Source organism: Dryobates pubescens, chromosome Z, assembly GCF_014839835.1.
Source record: "Dryobates pubescens isolate bDryPub1 chromosome Z, bDryPub1.pri, whole genome shotgun sequence".
Lineage (NCBI taxonomy): Eukaryota > Metazoa > Chordata > Aves > Piciformes > Picidae > Dryobates > Dryobates pubescens.
In genome coordinates this window covers 79,146,077-79,162,248 of record NC_071657.1, presented here as the reverse complement: position 1 = coordinate 79,162,248, position 16,172 = coordinate 79,146,077, and positions in this window count along the sequence as shown.

Here is a 16,172-nt window from a genome sequence, read left to right as displayed (position 1 = left end):
TGGAAGATAAGCACTAAACTGACAAGTTTTCTTCTCTAGCAGCTCTGAATTATTAATACCACAAAACAGAAACAATGAAATCTAGAGTCACTTCATAGGGCTGAAATTAATAATTTAGGAAAGCTACTGTCTGCTGTCTTCTTGTTATTAAATGAGCAATTGTAAATTACTGAAATGACTGTTGAAATGGCACAGCATTGGGTTTCTTTGCTTGAAGCTAGGTGTGCTGTTGTATTTAACTACAGAATGATACCATTTCTAGCACTTAATCTGAGTACTTGGTTGGATACTTGTCTACAGGCATTGTTAGAGTTGTCCTCTGACAAATAAGATACCCAGAAGTTTGTTACAAAAGCTGATATGGTAGTGACATTTACTGTTGCAGTAATAGAAAGTTATTATAGATGTCTGAACATCCACATCTAGTTTTAGCATTAGCTAATTTTTACCCCTTGTTTTCAGATTTAAAGGAATCTAATTAATTTGTATTACTCTCCATTGGTACTGTATATAATTTCAATTTCAAGTACACGTGACAAATTGTTACCAGCCAGAATTCTTCACTTGATATGCACACAATGTGGGCTACAGTAGATTTTCTTGACAGTTGTTTGTGTCAGAAAACAAGGAGTCATTGTGTAAAATGAGTTGAGCTGATAGCCTTTGGTTATAATTGTATGGTTAAGCTTTACATAAAAAGTTGTTATATAATATTTCTTAATTTCTTATGTAATATTTGCATTCTTATGTAACATCTACAACAGCTAGTAACCCAGTCTTGGATGAAGCCCTTTCTCACCAGGAAACTGTGAGACATAGTCAAATACAACACACATTCTGGAAATTTTAGTTAAAGGCTCTGATTCATTCATATCTACTTTGATGCTAGATAGTGTCATTCAGGCTGGGAACCTTCTCATAAAAAGTCTCTCTGTACTTGCAGAAGAAGGCAACCACTGTTCAATGTGATAACAATGCTGGAGGATAAAAAATGCCTAATCTGTAAATGACAACACAGTGACCTTCACAGAATACTATGTTTGGAAAAAGCCTTCGAGATCATCAAGCCCAATCATTACCTACCTCTAACAGGGCCACTAATGCACCATATCCCTGAGCATCATATCTATATGGCTTTCAAATGCATACAGGGATAATGATTCATCCACTTCCCTGGGCATCCTCTTCCAGTCTCCAATAATTTTTTGGGCATAGAAGTATTCCTAATATCGAATCTAAACCTCCCTTGATGTTATTTCTTCTTGTGCTATCATATGTGCCTTATTAGAAGAGACCAACAACCACCTCTCTACAACCTCAGCCTTCTTTTCGTCAGACTAAACAATCTCACCTCCTTCAGCTACTCCTCATAAGTCTTATTCTCAAATCTTTCAAAGCTTCATCACCCTTCTCTAGACACATTCTACCACTTCAACGTCTCTTTTATACTGCCATGACCAAAACTGAACACAGTACTCCAGACATGACCACACCAGTGCCGAGTGCAGGGGAACAGTTATCTCTCTATTCCTACTGGCTACACTGTTCCTGATACAGTCCAGGATGCTGTTGGCCTTCTTGGTGACCTGGCACATTACTGCTTCATGTTCAGCTGGGTGTCAATTCATCCCCAGGTCCCATTCTGCCAAACAGCTTTCCAGACACTATCCCCCAAGCCTGAAGGACTACATGGTTGCTGTGACTCAAGTGCAGAACTTGACACTTGGCCTTATAGAAGTCCATATTATTGGCCTCAGCCCACTGATCCAGCTTGTAACTTAACATCAGTTAAATTCCTAAAACTGGAAAACTGAATCCAGACCAAGATCATACAATAAGCAGGAGCTGCCATTGACTGAAAATAAAGGACTGAAGTCCTTTTAGGCAGAGCAGAAGCTGTCAATAAATAGTGCAATACTAGCTCAATCTCAAAGCAAAGAAGTCTGGACATTAAGATGAGGTCATGGTTAAAATCCAAATACCTTCATATGAGACAGTGGAAAGAATGGTAGGCAACTAAAAGAGTCTAAACCATGGAAATGTTCTGGAAAATGAGGATATGTTCCAGTGAAGCACAAGCATTAATTTAAAAGAAGAAAAACAGAATCTGATCATTTCTGAGCTCTAGCATCTGCTGCCCAGGTCAAAAAATGTTGCCAAGGATTGCTGCTTATTCTGCTTCCTTGATACATCTAGTTTATGAAAAAAGGTGCAACTTATAAGCCAAAACCAAATAAAGGTCCATCAAAGTCACTATTTCCTTTAAAATGGGTAGTTCTGCACACTAGAAAATTGTTATTTCCTCTTCTGTACAACTATTTTTTCAGCATAAACACCTGCAATTTCCATTTTTACTTCTTATTGTGTGTACAGCAAACATCACAGAGATAATGCTGATTTACCCCTCAGGAGGGCTGTGAAGATTAGCTAGTTAATGTTCTCAAAGTGCATCAAAGGTGAAAACCTCAGCATAAGTTCTAAGCATTTGTGTAATCACAGACACTAGAAATATGTATTTCTAGAGGAAAGAGGAAAGGTAGAATTGTTTTCTAGCTGTGTACAATTTCCAGGGGCAATACTTGTATTTTGTAGAACATCTACAAAATCACCTATTTAATAGTCGGGCTATTTAGAGAAAATATCCAAATATCTATTTTTGCTTTTGAATCTCAGAGAATAATTCATTGAAAAGATACTGATTTTATTACAAGTAAAGAAACAGAAGGTGAGGAATACTGCATAGTGGGATTACAATGGAAATGAGGGGGAGAAAATATTCTACTTGGAGTTTATAATGGAAAGAATATTTAAGGTGTTTATACGTTAAATTTTCCCCCAGAATCCTGACACTTATTTCATACTGTTTGTTTTGTATAACGGGTCTTGATCTAAACATTGATAAAGGCAATGTATATTTCCACTAATTGCAAATATTTATGGTTAAGATTCTGTCTTGTGAGAAACAGAAAGAGGCCATTTTGATATTTTTCTCAATTTGAAGGAAGTAACAGAGGATTTTTCTTTAAGTGTTAAATTGTATTACTGTGTGAGATGATGAAAAAAAAATCTATTTTATTTTGTAGTGAAATGTCATAAACTGTGGTTTTATCATCCTTAGAATAGTCTGGGAATGTCTTTTCAAATACTTATTGTTTCAGAATTTATTCTGGAGAGGATTGTTGGGTTATTATGAGAAAAGAGTAAATAAACAGATTACTTGTGCATGTGCATAAATAGATAGAAATACTATTACATGCATATCCAGCTACAGGCTGGGGTCAGAGTGGCTGGAGAGCTGCCAAACAGAAAGAGACCTGGGGGTGCTGATTGACAGCTGCCTAAGCATGAGCCAGCAGTGTGCCCAGGTGGCCAAGAAAGCCAATGGCATCCTGGCCTGCATTAGGAATAGTGCAGCCAGCAGGAGCAGGGAGGTCATTGTGCCCCTGTACTCTGCATTGGTTAGGCCACACCTTGAGTCTTGTGTCCAGTTCTGGGCCCCTCAGTTCAAGAAGGACATTGAGACACTTGAACGTGTCCAGAGAAGGGCAACGAGGCTGGTGAGAGGCCTTGAGCACAAGCCTTGTGAGGAGAGGCTGAGGGAGCTGGGATTGTTTAGCCTGGAGAAGAGGAGGTTCAGGGGTGACCTCATTGCTCTCTACAACTACCTAAAGGGAGTTTGTAGCCAGGAGGGGGTTGGTCTCTTCTCCCAGGCAGCCAGCACCAGAACAAGAGGACACAGTCTCAAGCTGTGCCAGGGGAAGTTTAGGCTGGAGGTGAGGAGAAAGTTCTTCACTGAGAGAGTCATTCACTATTGGAATGGGCTGCCCAGAGAGGTGGTGGAGTCACCGTCCCTAGAGGTGTTCAAGAGGGGATTGGACATGGCACTTGGTGTCATGATCTAGTCATGAGGTTTGTGGTGACAGGTTGGACTTGATGATCTTTGAGGTCTTTTCCAACCTTGGTGATACTGTGATCCATGTGACTCATGTATACATCTTTCTGTACATATATATATAAACTTAAGATTTATGTACATAGAAAAATATAGAGATGAATATATATATGTAGATGTGTGTATGGGTAAATGTGTATAGAGGTAAATGTCTTAGATATCCATACGTGTACATTTGTATGTATGAGCCATTAAAATGTAAGTCCTTAAAAGTGTGGAGAGAAATAGAAGACATATCTGAGACTTTGGGACACAATCTTCATCAGAGACAAGAAACAAGTAAAAGTCTTCTAGCCTAAAATCCCGGTCCCTATTCAAAGTGAACAAGCAAAGATAATCTTTGTACTAACTGCAATGGACATAGTTTCAAATCCTCACTCTGTCTCCTAATGCAAAATCAGTCTGGTATCAAGTTTTCCAAGTATTTCTTTCTTTGTTGTCTTTGAAATTGCTTTGAGGAAGACCTGTTCCAACCTCACAGGAGTGAGGAGTTCAGGTAAGTCACTCTTCTCAAAGTTGTGATTCTGTATAAAAATAATAAATGTTTACTGCTGAATAGTAGGTTTTCAATCACAGACTGTATGGATGTGGTGCAAACAACTCCAGAAATGAGGACTTTCTCGGTTAAAATGTCATCTTTTGCTGTATTTTGCTGTTAGATCAAAATTAAGATTATCCTGGAGAAAATAAATAATAAAATAATGGTGAATGAAATTCTGTATTGGATTACAAGAGATATCAAACTATCCTGATTGGTGTTTTCCTTAGAGATACAAAGTTTGTTTGTTTGGGGGTTGGTTTGTTTGTTTGTTTGCCTTGGGGTTTTTTTTGTCTTATAAATGAAGCCAAAATATGCAAAAGAGTAGCATCAGAGACCAGTGAAAAGTTCTCAAGGGATTTTCAAAATCATGGTTTTTCCCTGTAACTAATCTGTGATTTAGTTGTGGGGGTTGTTGGGTTTTGTTTATTTGTTTGTTTTTACATTTTCCAGATAGACAATAATTATGCTAGGTAAATTAATAAGGGTTTGTGAAATGGCAGTGCCCTGAGGTATTTTCCTTTAAACAGTTAAAGCTTTTTTCTTCATTTTTCTTTTCTGATGTTTTCTAACCCCAGACAGTAGCTAACTCCTGCCTCAATCACTCCCTCAGTCTTGCCACAGTGGGATAGGGAGGAGAATTGGGAAAGTAAAAATGAGAAAATTCATAGGTTGAGGTAAGGACAGTTTAGTAGGTAAAGTAAAAGTCACACATGCAGGAATTCATTCACTACTTCCCATCAGCAAGAAAGATGTTCAGCCATCCCCAAAAAAGCAGGTGTTCATCACACATAACTGTCACTTAGGAAGACAAATACTATTACTATAAGCATAGAATCCCCCTCTCTCATCTTCTTCCCACAGCTGTGGCACATGCCTTTGATCATCTGGAGTCAGCTATCCCAGCTGAAACCACTCCCAGCTTCTATACCACAGACCTACTCAGTGGTATGGAAGAGTGAGGAGTAGAAAAGGCTTCAACTCTGGGTAAACATTGTTTGGCAGTAACAAAACCATTTCTGTATTATTGACACGTTTCCAGCATAAATCCAAATCATACCAGCCCATACCTGTTACTATCCCAGCTAAACTAGGACACCTGCAAAACATCTGAGCCTCATTTTGTGGGTGATTTCAAGATATCTTGGTTTTGTTACTACTGCTCTGTTTGTGGAATATTGATGGCTTTTCCAAGTCAAAACCAAGCAAGTTTAAACCAATAACTTTTTCCTACCAAATCTGCAAATACTTTGTGCCTATATTATAGCTTCTGCAAATGGACATTGATCACATTTTGACAAGTACTGCTACTCTCTTGAAAATATTGTAGTACTGAGATGAACAAAGTAAATAATAAATTAAACATCATTATCATAGGTGACTCATTTCTGAAGATAGCAGCAGGCCCAAAATGCAGACCAGACCCATTTCTTAGCGAAGTCTGCTGCTTCTCTACTGCAATACAGGGTTAAAAACATAACAAGAAAACTTCCTTCCTTAGTATAACCCTCAGACAACTACACAGGCTTGATCTTTGAGTTAGGCAGTGAAGAAGTAGCACAACAAGATCTCCAAGGGACTTCAGGGCCTTAGGATAACTGGTTAAGGAATTGGGAACACAAGTAGTCTTCTCCACTATTCCTCCAAATGTGAGGATTGATGAGAGAATGGACAGGAAGAGCCAGCAGATCAGTGCTTGGCTCTGAGTTTAGTGTCACTGGCAAGACTTTAGTTCTTTAATGATGGGTTGATTTACAGGACACAAGTGGCCAGCCACAGGTGGGATACACCTGCCTCAAAATGGGTAAAAGATCCTAGCACAGGAGCTACTAGGGTTCACTGAAAGACTTTTAAACTAATTTGAAAGGGGGAAGGGCACCAAGGGAAGCACACCAATATTTAAAAGATGGAGTGCTAGGGAATGGAGACCCATTTAACAGCAAAGACACAAGGGGGTTTGATGAGTTAGTAAGCACAGAAGCACCTGAGAACAGTCAGGCAGGATTTAAGACTTCTTCCTGCAAAAAGGTTCCAGGACCGTTAGCCGAGCTGAAATGCATCATCACACACATCACGAGAAAAAAACAGGAGGTATTAGAATCCATTATGCATCAAGCAAACTATCAGATAGTGGTCATCACAGAAATGTGGTGTGGTGTCTTACACAACCAGAGTGTTGCCTTGAACTTGAATGCCTACAAAATATTTGGAAGGGGTAATTAAGGAAGGAGAGGTGGTGAGGTGGCCCTGTATGTCAGGGAGAGTTCTAATTGTCTTGAGGTTAATGATAGTGATGATAGAGTTGAGTGTTTATGGGTAAGATATACATGTAGATGACATGGTTAAGCACTAGACTTGGTAGGGTTAGATAAGAGTCAGACTCAGTGGTCATAAGGGTCTTTTCCAACCAAAAAAATTATTTGAAGCTTCTGGAATTCTACATCTGCCCAAAATGCCAACAGGAGATTTCCACTGACTTGAAGAAATGTCCTGCCTTGAAGAAATTAAGAATGGTGAAATGTTGATGTGTACTTTGACCATAGAGCACCCCAAATCTATAGCAAAAACCAGAGATAAACAGGAAACTGCATACAGAGAAGTCAAAACTGTCTTACTTAATAGCTTACAAATGTGGTTTAATAAGGACTAAAATTATTGCCACAAAACACAAAAGAATCAAGATATGAGGGTTGGGAACATTAACAGAGTAAAAAGGGAGTGTGTAAAAATAAACTAAAATGTAATGGAAAAGCAGACTTTGCAGCAGGTTTTATGCTATAACACAGTAAAGAATACTTAGCACTTTCGAAGTGTTTAGTAGCACAGCTGTCTTCAATGTCACCAAAACTAAGATGCTTTTATAAGGTCATAATCAAAAAGCAAACACAGACTTGCCTGTCCTGCAGAGATGAAAGCCAAGAGACTATTTTCATATATTTATTTTTATTCTCCATATTTTTTTCCTAATAATTATATATACAAGGTGAGACACAGCAGAGACAAATTAGTAGACTGCTTCAAAGTAGGAAAGAAGCTGAGAAGCATGCAAATCCAAACTATAGAGGGACAAAGGACTATATGGTCTGATACTTATGAGAAATCACTCACATGATGATCAGCCCTGCTGTTTTCAAAGCTAGCTGCAAATTGCGTCAGTGACAGTAGAACAGCACACTAGAAGCTCTCACCAGAAGCCTAAGAAGTAAATTAAATATCAGCAGAAATTCACCCAGCAATTGCAAGCTACTATGTGTATTTAAGTGGATGCCCACTCTTTTAAGATCAGGTATCTGATCTGAATATCCCCTGAAGAACTGCTCTTTATCCTCATTATGTGATCTGTACATGCAACATTGATGAAAGATAATTTGAGACACCTTGAGTGCTTTTATATACACTAGTCTGATAATTCTTTGATCACTCATTTGCTACCCTTTCCTCTTACAATCTTTAACAGGACATCAAACAGCATTGTTTTCTGAGAGCTAAACTAAGGAATTGTTAGTGAATTATTCTTTTTGCCCTTTTTGCACATCATTCACTAGTGACACAGCCCTTCAAAGAGAAAAATAAAAATAAAATGTTTCATTATATTTTGTGCATTAGCATAGGTAACAAAATATTAATAGTCTGAAAGTTACATGTTTGGGTTTTCCTGACTTTTTTTTCCTGAAAATAGCTGGGGCAGTAGCTCCAAACCTGGCATTTAAAAATAATTAAAACCAATGTTTAAGCTTGTTTAAGGTAATGGTGCAGCATGAATCAGACTGTAAGTATATAAGTAGGAGTGTAAAAGCTTTCTTATCTTTGGTTGCCATGCCACTGACATCTAGCTATCAGGTGACGTCATGTGCTTTGTTTATTAAACAGGAATGAGTCTCCCATCTGCAATCAGTGCAGTGAGAATTCAATCAGAAGACAACACTGTGTTTTTTAAGAAAGCACTGAGCACTGCTGGCTGAAATAATGATGCCTGGCAGCACACCCCAGCTCTCCATAAAAAGTGCTATAGAAAGTTTGCTGACTTGGAGGATCTTCAAAATCAGCAAGCCACCTCCTGAAGATAAAGTTATTCATAAAAACAAGGATATTTTCAACATTGTCATGACTCCTGATCGCATTCCTAAATTTGTCATCCCTTCTCTCAACACAGAGCATATTTCCTTCCAGCAGAAGCCAGAGGAAGATACCATCAAGAATGATCTCAGGAGAGAAGTCTCTGATGAAGTTGTTCAAAAGTGCAGAAAAACTAGAAGCAAATCTGAATCTTATATCAGGAAAGATACATTGTGCAAAGCACAGAGTCTGGACAGAAGGGGAACTCTGTACTTTACAGATCAAATTATTTTTCCTGGAGACCTGCAGCGAGCTGTACATCACTCTGACCTAGCAACCCTCTCTTTACCCCACCTCTCCAAAATAACTACTCCCTATGGGTTTCTCACACTGGGTGAGAGTCCCAATACCAGGAGAAAAGAGTCTCTTTTTTTTCAGCATGAGTCTGAAGAGCTTAAAATCCTTTTATCCCAAAGGAAGAAGGCCACATCTCTTGTAAGGAGCTCCTCCAGCTCTTTCTGTGAACTTCAACAGACCGTTGAGTGCATAAAGCCATCAGCCACTCCTTTTAAAACCAGACGGACAGTTTCTTGGGAGGGAGTCTGCAACATCCAGCGCTCTCCTCTGCATCACAAATCAGACTTGGAAACATACCCTTTGAAATGTGAGAAGAAGAGGTTTCGGACAACAATCAAGAAACACCTGGTCAGTATCAAGAGGATGAGATCTGTGAGTGGGAGAAACTGGCTATGCTAACAAGACACAGAACACTCTCAGCTCTTAAGTCTTGTGAAAATTTAAGAGACAGTCTTCCACAGTGGTGTGAAAACATGAGTGTGTAGCACACGATCAGCATCGGAATCTCCCAATAAAGACCAGACAAAGAGTGAGAGAATTTGCTTATGCTTGGTAGTGTCTCATTTTGCTAAAGTCATACTCAGCAGCTTTGAATCTTTTTAAATGCAAGCAACACAGGACTAATGGAAATAGGTCATTTTTCCAGAAGGAATGCCATCTTTTCTGGTCACACCTGCATAATCTATGAGAAGGAAGGAAATTGCTACAACAAAAGCAAACTACAGACAGAAAATCACTGCTTTCAGAGTAGCGATGTTGGTTTTGAACTGATAGCAAAATTGAAAAGAAGCAGCATGTTAATTAGTCAGGTAAAAGTTGTCTTTCTTTTCCACTAATATTAGAATGCAAGCAAAAACAAATGAAGAGTTAACTTGTCCCAGGCTGTTTACAGCAGGCTGCTCATAACTTCTGGCATGAATCCGCTGGCTGAAAGGGGAAGCCAGGTGTTTGCCTTGCTGATGACAGTAAGTAGCAAGCTGTTCTATGTTTTTAACAAATATGCTGATTTTATGCACTCTTATAGTTAGGCATTCAACACTGATGGATTTAGGGGATATCCAACATGATTTGCTTACCTTGTTACCAGTGTCCAACTATAACACTGTTCTATTTATAACCTGTCATTATGCCAGTTATAACTAAACCAAATAAAATACATTTACTAGCCTTCCTTGTCATTTCTGTTAACTTATGTTTTTCACAGATTTGTCCACACCTTAAGATTGGAAAATGAGATAAAGCAGACAACCATCAATGTTTGGTGTCAGCAGAATATGTGTTTGTGACCTTGTTTTTTAACCTTAATTGTTTTGGGAGGCACTGTTATTCCAATGCATTATACACATCAGTGAAAACCACATCAGTGCCAACTAGAAATGCCCAATGACATCTATGCATCAAGTTGAGAAATTTTATTGTGTGAAATTATCACCATTTTCAATCTGCTAGTCTCCAGTTAATCAAAAATTGCTTGCTGTTGAATTTCAAATAAATTTGGTCTATGGTCTGAGGCCAAGGACAATTTTATGAGTTTCAGCAAGCCCAAATGCTGTCACAAAGCCCAATGGAACACTACCAGAAAAGCTGTCTGGTGGAAAAGAACCAAGGGGTGCTGGCTGACAGCCAGCTGACTATGAGCCATTAGAGGCTGGGTGGCAAGTGGCATCCTGGACTGCATCAGTAATAGTATGGCCAGTAAGACAAGGGAAGAGTTTGTCCTCATGTATTCAGGACTGTTGAGACCAAGGATAGAATACTGTGTTCGATTTTGGGCCCCTCACTATAAGAAAGACATTGAAGTGGTGAAGCATGTCTAGAGAAGGGCAACAAACCTGGTGAGGAATCTAGAGACAAGTTTTATGAGGAACAGCTGAGGGAATTGGGGTTGTTTTCTTTGGAGAAGAGGAGGTTCATGGAAGACCTCATTGCTCGCTACAACTACCTAAAAGGAGGTTGTTGTGAGGTGGGTGTCAGTCTCTTTTTCCTGGTAACAAGTGACAGTACAAGAGGAAGTATTTCAAAGACATTTAGATGTGGTGCTTAGAGACATAGTTTGGTAGTGACTTGACAGTGGTGGGGTAACAGTTAGACTTCATGATCTTAAAGTTCTCTTCCAAGCAAAACAATACTGTACTTTGTTTTCTAGGGTAAAGATCTGCCCTAAGTTTTCTAAGAAACAGAGTTAGCAGAAGGTAAGCCTGGTAAAATCTATTAGTTTAGATTACTAGAGTGAAGATACCCAGAATATGGATAAAGACAACAAAGCTTGCAATAGATCAAAATCTACAGTAGCTGGCAGGAGAGTATTGCAACATTTGGAAATAAAAATATCCATTATACTATTTGGTGTTCTATATATTTGTTTTGCATAATCTGTAGATGATAATTAAAAGACTATCAAGTGACTTTGGCACATGGGAAAATAATCACTCTCTAAAGAAATGAGATTGTTCCTTCTTTACAGACAAGGGACAAACACTGCGCAGTAAATGCAGCTTAAGTAGCCCATGAAACTCATGTTCCAAATAATCAGAAATGAGCTGTCTGTGCTTACCTGGCCATGCAGCAGCGTGGAGAGCATAGAGTGTGAAATGAAAAATGTATGTGCAATTGAGTAAGTTCACAGATGGCCAGCTACTGTGACCACAGCACCACTATTGAACCCCGTTACAGTCATCCAGACTCTCTTTATAATCCAAAATACAATTCATCTCATCTGTTACAGACATCTAAAACTCATCAAGTGTTTACATGATAGATTTTGTTCCAGAAAGATCCCAGTTAAACATTGCCACAACACTGCAGAAGACCAAGCGTTCAGGGTTGAACCCTAAATTTTTAGCTTGGATTTTTGTACAAAAGAGAAGTACTCTGCTCTCAAACATGAAACAAGATTTCTATTATTTTCTGAAACTGAAGAAAATTAAGAGAAACAATTTTTGTAATAATATGATGGGCTAGGGAGAATGCAGAAGGCCCATTTAACATATGTTTACAATTTTACCTGTCATTCATCAGGTTTGTATTAAGGGTAGACATGATTGAAACTTTTATTGGTTAAATGCTTTTGAAAAAGATCTGGGGTGTGAGTGAAGTTACACTCTGCATGACATGTTTCACAGAAGTAACACATGCAGACCTACACAAATTCCTGCTTTTATTAGCAAATACCTCAGGTACCCACAAACTAGATTTTCCATGGAGTAAATATTTACCACAGAATGCTTGCTGTCAGAAGCCATTACTTTTTTCTTCCCTTTTTTTTCTTTTTCAAGCAGCTATGCCATACTTAGCTTTTCTTAGATACACTCAAAATCTTAAGGTCCTATCCAGAGTTACACTCTGTCCAAAATATTTTGGATGCACACTTGACGACAGGCACGGTATGTTTGGCTTACTGTGGCTCTGTCTGGAGTTTTCTCTTCCAGCCTTGTGTTGTTTATTTTCTCCCACAGGTGTGTATAACAGAAACAAGATGGGGTGTAAAATATCATTGCTTCTGAGTCTCAACAACTCAGTGCTAAAGGAGTGTTTGGGGACACAATACCAAAGTGATCCATTATTGCTTATAGCTGAGCTCAGACTTGACAAACAGCTCAGACTTGAAGAAACAAACCAGTTCAGCAACTTGGGAGTAAATTTCTTTTGCATTTCTAATGTTCATTCAAATGGCCTCTCATTTGATGCTGCTCTGCTAAGCAATTCATGAGAAATTCCCTTTATCTAAGCTTTTTTACATATCATGATGAATTTAAGGAGACATTGTTAATTCCCAGTCTTACAGCTGACAACGTGTAGTGGTATGAGCCTTAACTGGAGTTTAAGAGCTCAGATGGTAGCAAACCAAGAATTCCTACCTTGCACCCCCACACTGCCTGGTCCCCCTCCTTTTCCCTGATAACGAAAGAGGAGAGAAATGAAGATAAAGGGGTAGGGGGAAAGAAAAGGAGGTAACTCTACCAAAAAATAATCTTGAGTCAGTTTGGAAGTAGGAGAAGTAAATTTTTTAACAAAATACATATATAGCAAAAACAGGGAGGGTTTACAAGGGTAAAGAATAAGCATAAACAGGAGACTAGACCAGACTGGAATAGACTAGACTAGATTGGACTAGACTAGTCTAGACTGGACTAGACTAGACTAGAATATGATTAACCAGTTTGGAAAACACCTTCGAGATCATCAAATCCAAACTATCACCCAACACCATCTGATCAACTAAACCATGGCACCAAGTGCCTCGTTCAGTCTCTTCTTAAACACTTCCAGCGATGGTGACTCCACCACCTCCCTGGGCAGAACATTCCAATGGCTAATCACTGTTTCTGTGAAGAATTTCTTCCTAACATCCAGCCTAAACCTGCCCTGGCACAGCTTGAGACTGTGTCCTCTTCTTCTGGTGCTGGTTGCCTGGAAGAAGAGACCAGCCCCCTTGTGGCTACAACCTCCCTTCAGGTAGTTGTAGAAGGCAATAAGGTCTCCCCCGAGCCTCCTCTTCTCCAGGCTAAGCAACCCCAGCTCCCTCAGCTGCTCCTCATTGGGCTTGTTTTCCAAACCCCTCACCAGCTTCAATGCCCTTCTCTGGACACATTCGAGGAACTCAACATCTTTCTCAAACTGAGGGACCCAGAACTCAGCATAGTATTCAAGGTGTGGCCTAACCAGTGCTGAGTAGAGGGGCAGAATGACGTCCCTGCTCCTGCTATTCCTGACACAGGCCAGGATGTCACCTGGGCACACTGCTGGCTCATGTTCAGCCTACTATCAACCCCCATGTCCTTTTCTGCCTGGCCTCTCTCCAGCCACTCTGTCCCCAGCCTGTAGCACCTCATAGGGTTATTGTGGCCAATGTGTAGAACCCGATACTTATATGTGTTAATTTTCATCCCATTGGACTCTGCCCATCTGTCCAGCCTGTCAAGGTCCCTCTGCAGAGCTCTCCTACCCTCTAACAGATCAACTCCTGCCCCCAGCTTGGTGTCATCTGCAAATTTACTGATGAAGGACTCACTGCCCTCATCCAGATTATCAGTAAAGATATTGAATAGGATGGGGCCTAGCGCTGATCCCTGGGGCACACCACTGATGACTGGCCGCCAGCTGGATGTGGCACCATTCACCACCACTCTCTGGGCTCGGCCCTCCAGCCAGTTCTTAACCCACCACAAAGTGCTGCTGTCCAAGCCATGGGCTGACAGCTTGGCCAGGAGTTTGCTGTGGGGGACAGTGTTAGAGGCCTTGCTGAAGTCCAGGTAGACTACATCCACAGCCTGTCCCACATCCACCAGGCGGATCACCTGATCATAAAAGGACATCAGTTTAGTCAGGCAAGACCTGCCCTTCCTAAATCCATGCTGGCTGGGCCTGATCCCTTGGCCATCCTTTAAGTGCTGTGTAATTGCACTCAAGATAATCTGCTCCATAATCTTACCTGGCACTGAGGTCAGGCTGACAGGCCTGGAATTCCCTTGCTCCTCCTTCCAGCCCTTCTTGTGGATGGGCATCACATTGGCCATCTTCCAGTCATTTGGGACCTCTCCGGTAAGCCAGGAGTGTTGAAAAATGATGGAGAGAGGCTTGGCCAGCTCATCTGCCAGCTCTCTCAGCACCCTAGGATGGATCCCACCCTGTCCCATGGATTTGTGGAGATCCAAGTGGCTGAGGAGATCTCTAATTTCTTCCTCCTGGATCACAGGGGAACTATACTGCCACCTGCCTCCATCTGCCAGCTTAGGAGGCCAATTGTCAGGAAGACAATCTATCCTGCTATTAAAATTTGGGCCTTTTCCTCATCTTTTGTTACAATATTCCCCTCCATGTCCACCAAGGAATGGAGGTTGTCCTTGCCCCTCTTCTTGCCATTAATATATTTATAAAAACGGTTTTTTTGTCCTTCACAGCAGAGGCCAGTCTAAGCCCTAAATGGCTTTTGTCTCTCTAATTTTTTTCCTGCATGACCTAGCAACAGCCTTCAACATTCCATGGATTACCTCACCTTCCTTCCAAAGATGATACACCCTCTTTTTTTCTCTTAATTCCTTTAGAAGTTCGTTGCCCAACCAGGCTGGCCATCTGCCCCAGCGGCTCATCTTCCAGCACATTGGCACAGCCTGTTCCTGTGCCTTCAAGAGTTCTTTCTTGAAGTAGGTCCAGCCCTCCTGGACCCCTTTATTTTTAAGGGCTGTTTCCTAATGTACCTTCTGAGTTAATTGCTTAAGTAACCTGAAGTCTGCCCTCTGGAAGTCCAGAGTGGAGGTTTTGTTGCTGCCCCTCTAAGCTTGACTGTGTATTGAAACCTCAATTATTTCATGGTCACAGGACCCCAGACAGCCTCCACCCACCACATCTTCCAACAGCCCTTCTCTGTTTGTAAAAAGAAGGACAAGCAAATCCTTACCTCTGGTAAGCTCACTCAGCAACTGGGATAAGAAGCTATCCTCCATACACTCTATGAACCTCCTAGACTGCCTCCTCCCTGCTGTGTCGAGATCCCAGCAGACATCAGGCAGGTTGAAATCGCCCATGAAAACAAGGTCCGGCGATCTTGAAACAGCCTTTAGCTGCCTATAAAATAATTCACCAACCTCTTCCTCCTGATTGGGTGGTCTCTAGCAGACTCCAACCAGGATGTCAGCCTTGTTGGCTTTACGTCCAATTCCACCACAGGCACTCAAATTGATCATACTTAATCTCTAGTTCTATGGCATCTAGAGCCCCCCTGATGTATAGGGCCACCCCTCCATCCCTTCTCCCTCACCTGTCTCTCCTGAAGAGCCTGTAGCCATCAATTACAGTGTGCCAGGGGAGGATTAGTCTGGATGTTAGGAAGAAGTTCTTCATAGAAAGACTGATTGGCCATTGGAATGGGCTCCCCAGGGAGGTGGTGGAGTCACCATCAATGGAGGTGTTTAGGAAGAGACTTCTTGGGGTGCTTGTTGGCATGGTTTGGTTGATTAGATAGTGTTGGATGATAGGTTTGACTCAATGATCTCAACAGTCTCTTCCAACCTCATTAATTCTATTCTATTCTATTCCAGTCTGGGGGGACATGTTTTAGCACCCTCCTCCTTCAAATCTAGTTAAAACCCTATCAATGAGACCTGCCAACTCCCTTCCTAGAACCCTTTTCCCTCTTGTTTTATAAAACCAAACCTGGATGGCCTTGTATTCCCCTGGATGCATGTGGATTTCGGTCCTTTAGAGACATCTGGATTCAGTAGGGAAAGACCAGGCCTGACCATGTGGAAGAATCAGGAGACTGGCTGCAGC